The sequence below is a fragment of the Pinus tabuliformis genome, chromosome 9, assembly GCF_031772625.1.
Source record: "Pinus tabuliformis cultivar Carrire ecotype Pingquan chromosome 9, CPIR1, whole genome shotgun sequence".
NCBI lineage: Eukaryota > Viridiplantae > Streptophyta > Pinopsida > Pinales > Pinaceae > Pinus > Pinus tabuliformis.
Genome location: NC_142307.1, coordinates 860606993 through 860613798, shown reverse-complemented (window position 1 = coordinate 860613798; position 6806 = coordinate 860606993). Strand labels below are relative to the sequence as shown.

At 37.2% G+C, this 6806-nt stretch overlaps 1 pseudogene; it reads left to right on the top strand.

Annotated features, from left to right (window-relative positions):
• The first annotated feature begins 1445 nt into the window (after positions 1-1445).
• LOC149151501 (cytochrome c1-2, heme protein, mitochondrial pseudogene) lies at positions 1446-2056 on the top strand (annotated as a pseudogene).
• The last annotated feature ends 4750 nt before the right edge of the window (positions 2057-6806 follow it).

The following is a 6806-nucleotide window of genomic DNA, read 5'->3' as shown; positions in this document are numbered from 1 at the left end:
TCATCTTATCAAGTTGATGATCTGATTCTTTGTGCTTGTGTACTTTAAGCTTGATTACAAGAGCTTGAATAGAATAGACTATGTGCATGCAATACGCTAATTTGTTGTGTGTACATGAAGGTTAGAGTCAAAACTGGACACAAAACAAACACAATATCAAAAATCATGCGCCATCACAAACATACACATGGTGTACCTAAGATCCCCTTATTGAATTTCGGGCAGATCTAGGACACATCAACACCGCAAAAAAAATGTCTTTATTAAGTATTGAAGTACATCAATCTTCACCTTCACAATAGCATGAATGATATTTCTCAAACAATGAGAATACCAAGCTTACAAATTCTTGAAACAACTTGTCTTCAAATTTAAATGGAAGTTTTCAAACCACAAGTTACAACCTTATCACTCCAAACATTGATACATCTTTTCTGTCCATTAAAATTTTTAATGGACCTTTATCTCATCCAAAAATTCTATGATCACCTATATCTCCAAAAAAACATTTACAAACTTTTTAACTCCTTATCACTCCAATATTAAGAAATTTACAACTAGAACCTCCTTATTACTCCCAAAACTACAAATAACCTTACCATTCCTATCACAGTTCTTTGAAAACAAAATACCACTAAGCATTACTGAAAGTAGCAGAGATTCCAGATCTGAATAAGAGTAAATTTTAGTGTGAAAAGAAGTTGATCTTGACAGTCTTGCAAAGTCGTGTTTCTAGAAACTCAGTTGCAGAGATGATTTCAACCGAAGGAGATGCTTCAGATTTTACCTCAGTGTGTTGCTGTGATGACTACCCCAAATGGCATAATGATTATGAGTGCCATGCTCCACGTTGCTACTACACTTTCCCACGCTGCAAGTGCTCCTCCACCTCAGCTGGACTTCTGACATTTTCACCTTCCTTCATCATGAAATAAATTGTGCAAACAATGAAAATGCTAATCTTTTGGAAACACTAACTGTAGACAATAGATTGTCAATCTCAAGATATCTACTCTTTTTAAAAATCACTCATGTCTCCCATCTGCAGCAATAAAACACAAACATATTTCTTCTCTTCACGCTCTCTATGAATATCGTGTCTCTCTCAACTCTATACGCAAAATTCTCCTCATTTAAGCTCTCCGGCCAGTCTTTGAAAATTGATCAAATTCATGGCTTGGAAGTTGAAATTACTTATGAGTGCAATTGTGAGGCTCAAAGGTTTGAAAAAGAAGAATCCTGCAGTGGTTGTTGTCACTACTCTTTTTGAAGTAGGTCAAGATATCTACTGGCATGTATAAAATAATTTGCAAAATGATGCAGAAGAGGATTTGGGTGAAATTCTACAAAAATAGTTCTTTGAAGATTCTCAGAAAAGAGCCATTTCTTTAGGATTAAATAGACAATGAGCAGCCTTGGTCATTCAAGGTATACTTATAAGATAATTTGGATTTTCAGGTATAGTAGTTGTCGATGAGGTAGAACATGGCTTAGAGTGCCCAAGCTACCCGTGGCTCCATAGGGAATTCGAAGTTCCTATGATCATGCATCAATTCGGCATGGACATCAGGTCTTTCAACAAGTTTGCGCATCTTGCCATAGTATGTCATTGGTCACCTACCATTACCTTGTTGGAGTTGCCTATACTGAAGAAGAAGCAAAAGCTTTAGAAGTAGAAATAGAAGTCGAGGATGGACCAAATCATGAAGGTGAAATGTTTACATGACCTAGAAAACTAAGTGATCGTTTTCCTAAGCCTTATTCTAATGAACAGGTGAAAAGGTTTGCCAATGGAGAGGCCTATCCTCCAGAACTTAACCTGATTACAAAGGCACGTCATAATGGTCAAAACTATGTATTTTTGTTGCTTACTGGATACCGTGATCTGCCAGCTGGGGTTTTGATTTGAGAGGGATTGCATTATAATCCTTATTTCCCCAGCGGTGCGATAACCATGCCCAAGATGCTTAATGATGGTGCGGTTGAGTATGAATATGGAACACCTACAACAGAAGCTTAAATGGGAGATGCTGAGAGTAACAACGGCAAGAGTTAAAAAAATAAGCAGGCTCTGCTCCAATAGGTGGCCATCCTCTATGTGGTTAGGCTAAAGATCAAGTAGAGCGTGTAGAGGCACGACTCGGATTCTTCCGCCTCTAGTCATTAGATCGCATGTCCTCCATGCGTAAAGAGCTGGATCTTTAAAATGCTAATATTGGCATACCTGTGGCTTTCGAGAATTGAGAGCACGCAAAAACACCTCAGCCATGGAGGTAGTTCCCAAAATGACAGCGGACTCATTATGTAGCCTCTCAAATCTGTAATTGATGTTGACTGCACCAACTACCACTTACGGTAACGCGCAATTAAGGCAACACATAGTGCTATCAGGAAATAAAAAAGACATGTGAGTTTGATATTCAGATGGGTTGTTAACTTGTACAAAACCTCGCTTCGTAGTTTCTTAATGTGTCTTCCTCTCGAAGAAATATCTGCTACAATCCAATCTCCAAGATAAAAAACTGAAAAGCTAACCAATTCTCTCAACCTAGCTCTGATACCACATGAAGGAAAATCACACAGCCATAAAACCATATTCATCCCAAATTGCCTCACAAAAAATAAACCAGCAACACACAAAAGACAAATTGGCGGAAACGGCATAGAGCCATCATGTGGTCTCTCATGCTCATGTATTTCTCTCTCTTATTCAAATAATTTAACAATACATTTAAATACATGAGCAAGTGGTCTTAAGATAGTGCGTCTATCTTAGACTCACTTGGTTGAGACATTTTCTCAACTACACACTAACTTAGGAGAACTAGTTGGAGAGAATCTCTCCTCCTAACTAAACTCCCTAGTTTGAGGAACCAACTCTCATGATTTAATTTAATTAATTATTTTATTTGGATTTATAATTGTTTTTAAGAGAGTGAGGCTAACAAAAATAGATCTCTTATTTCTTGCATATTAAAAGCATGTGAGGCCTGTACTATGAATATGGTAGCCAAAAATTATTATAGGTTTAAGAGCATGAGAGATCTCTGTAGACTATCTAACCTAGGGTTTTTTCCTAATCTCTACCATGGCAGTGTTAGGAGGGGGTTGTGGCACCCCCTTCTTCAACATAGTTATCACTAGTAAAGGATTGAGCAAGAGGCCTTCTTTACGAAACTCACCAAGGAAAATCACTTCTAGAAAACCCTAGCCAATCACTCGGGAGAGAGAGTGGCAAGAAAGGGTTCATACCAACTGATTAACAACAACTCTACAACTTCTAGTGAGAAAACCTTGGCCTAGCCACAATAAGCCAACCCACTCAAGCCAAAGACCAAAAAATTCTGACCCTAGAAATAGAAGACATGGATGTTGTAACCTACAAGGAATACATGTCAGAGCATGCGATTATCTATAAATTTATGGGATTCTAGACCATAGAGAAGGCTCCCAATTGGTGTATACAAGCGAATGGCACCCTAAGGGAGACATCAAGCTTCATCTTTGCTCCAAGTGCTTCTTCAAGGTAATATATGATCTGTTGGATGATAGGGACCATATCTTAATGGAGGGCCTTAATTATTCAACTTAAATAGTTTATATATGTGATATTGAAAAGAAAAAATTATCTCGGAAAAGGAAGACTTCACTAGAGTACACGTATTCAGATTTACCCTTTTCCAACTAACTACTAGTCTCCATGTGTCCCCAAAGGGATTGGAGATACATTAGGATAATATATCAAGATGTTGAAAGGTACTCATGTAGGGTGCTATGTCTCCTACACCTGAATATATGCCTATATGGACGTTTAAGGGGCTCTCCAGGAAGCCATTAAGCTAGTCTTTAGAGATTAAACCTAGCTACAAAGAATAGATAACAAACATATCCCATTCAGATGTTGAAAATGCCATAAGTATGGTCATATTCTCAAGGATTGTCCTCAAAATTCCTCAGAGGTTGCCAACTCTCCGACTCAGCAGAAGGCAGACGAGCAAGGTTTCACAAAGGTAGCTTCTAAGCATAAGAATAGCCGAAAGCCTCAAGGGAAACAAGCCTCACCAAGCGAGGCCAACAAGAAAAATTTTGAAATACTTAGTGAAGGGAAATAAGGACAATATAGAGAAGACATTGAAACAAAAATTGATGTAAGTGAGTAGACACCCCTTCCCCCAATAGAGTTTGAAGAGGAACTGGGCCCCTTATCCACACCAAGCTCAACTGGGAAAGGAACCGAAGAAATAAAAATGTTGCATGAAGTTAACAATGATTCAATAGAGGAAAATTTGATTGAAGAAGTTCTGGGGGATATGTACCTCAATAAAATTGTAGAAGTCTAGGAATAGAGAGGAATGGAAGTGATCCCACTGGAATACCTTAGAAAAATAATAGTGGCCTATCTTTATCAAGAAGAGTTTAAGCAAGCAACAAACAAGAGATAGTATGGTAATATCTCCAAGATTGACATCAAATCTAACATCCCATGAGAACAATATAATCCCAATGGAGGAGAAAGAAAGCACAAAAGGAAAATGACTAGTCAAATCCTACAGAAGCTAGGAAAAAGTTTGATCAACGAAGGAAAGGTAAGGGCCCTAATATAGACTCAAAAACTTTCCCAATGAATTTGATTTAATGGAATATAATAAGTCTAAATGGACCCGCAAAAAGGAGACTCCTCAAGAAGAAGATCATGGCATCTAAACCAAAAATAATTTTCATACAGGAAGTTAAAGTAGGGTTAGAGACAATCTCCTACCACCAAAAATAATGTTTTAAGTGTTATGATAGTGTGGCAACTGCAGCCAGAGGCTGGAAGCCAATACATTATATGGAATGAAAGGTTGTTGGATCTAAAATCTTCCACTACAACTCCCAATATCCTAACTATCCTCTTCCAAATTATTGGCACTATGGAAACCTTATGTGTAACTAATGTCTATAGGCCTCATCGGGTTGAAGAAAGAAAGAATCAACATGCTAAACATTCTAGACAAGATTCAAATGTTAGGATATTCCGACACATAGGAAATAGTTAAGTACAACTTGGTCTAGTGTAGAGTTAGGTAAAATGTGTTTCTTTACTATGTACTTTTGTAAATTACAATGCGATGGTCATGATATGTTCTAGGCATGAAGTGATCTGACAAATCACTCTCTCCTCAGTATTACCGACACTTGATCCGTGGCTTGACACCCGATTGCTCCATGATCTCTATTTAAAGAGCATGGATGGTCATTTGTAGGGTAACCGTTCATGAGAGAAGCTTACGTAGATTTTCATTATTTTATTAATGAATTGCCTGAAGTGATCACGTTGGCTCAGGCCGTGGATTGTTTCCCTCTTTGAGGGTTTTAACCATGTCAAGAATACTAGTGTATTGATTTGTGATCTATTTGCGGGAAATTTCCTTTGGTGTTTTGTATGAGGAACTTACCCTGTAAATTCCTACATGGTATTAGAGATATTTGAGGTCCGCATCCATTGGTGATCCAAATCTGAAGCCAATACAACTGCATCTGATTGTCATTTCATATATCTACTTTTTTTTACTACTTTTGCGTTGAGAGGACTGCTCTATTATGTTAGGAGCATTTGTTCCAATGAGGAACCCCTTTCGTTTCATACGAAAAAAAAAATTGGTAGCCCTAGCTATGTCATTTTCAAGTTCTAGAGGTATACAGTCTCTATTTGCAGTTCTAGCTATTCATCTCTCTATTTATTTCGGTTTATTTAGCTCTCTGTTATTTATTACCAGATCTATACCTTTCATTTATGCGTATTCTATTTGCCCCACGACTCTGTGCGATCTGGGAAAATTAGAAACAGAAGGGAAGGATTTTTCTCATGCGTATGCTCTTTTCCACCACTTCTCAGTGTGATCTCGGAAAATTAGAAACATTGAGAAAAATATTTAGTTTCCGAGTAAAGCTAACTTCAAGCCGTAAGGTTTGTTTTTTTTGGTATGTTTGTGTTGGGTTTTGTGGTTTTTGTTTTGTAGACAAAAAAGAGTTTTTTCATGTAAGGACGCACCCCAAAGCTTCATTGACTGGCAAAAAAAAAAAAACACCCTTCCTCTTTTCCAAAAATTACTAACCTTTTAAACTAGCTCGCTTGGTCCAAAGTTATTTTATGAGAATAGAGGTCTTGCGTTCAAGTCTTTCCTTTTGTTGAGTTACTTTTTCAAAAAGCACATGTAACTTGTGTTTTAAAGTTACTTTATGTAAAAGTGTTCTCACCAATTATAAAAACTGAGTCACTTATAATTCTAAAGTCTCTTTATCTTTTATTTAAGTTACAATTTAGTGGGTAGCTCATCAAGTACCATTGTAAAAGTGACTTTCACTTATATATAAAAGTGAGTCACATAATTTTTATTTTTTTTAAGTGAGCTAATTAGACTAAGTTTGAAAGGGATGGGGGGGGGGGGGGGGGGGGGGGAGTTTAAATATAACATTATCATTCATTTCCACACATTCAAGCACTTCGTCGACATCGTCAACAACTTTTCTTCAGAAAGCCATAACTTCATCATCCAGAAGCCATTTTTTAGAGCCTCTTTTCTTAATCAACCTAATTTTTCGAGATTTTCCAATTGGAACACTTAGTTTCAGAATCTACAGCTTCAATTTCAGTTAAAATGGAAAGTCCATGCCAAGTTATTCTTGACAGCACCAACTAATTCCAATGGTGGTCCTACATTGTGGATTTACTTAGAAGTAAAGGTTTTTATAGAATAGCCTCAAGCCAAGAAACAAACCTCAAGATGAATATAAGGTAGCCAAATGGGAAAATAGGCAACATC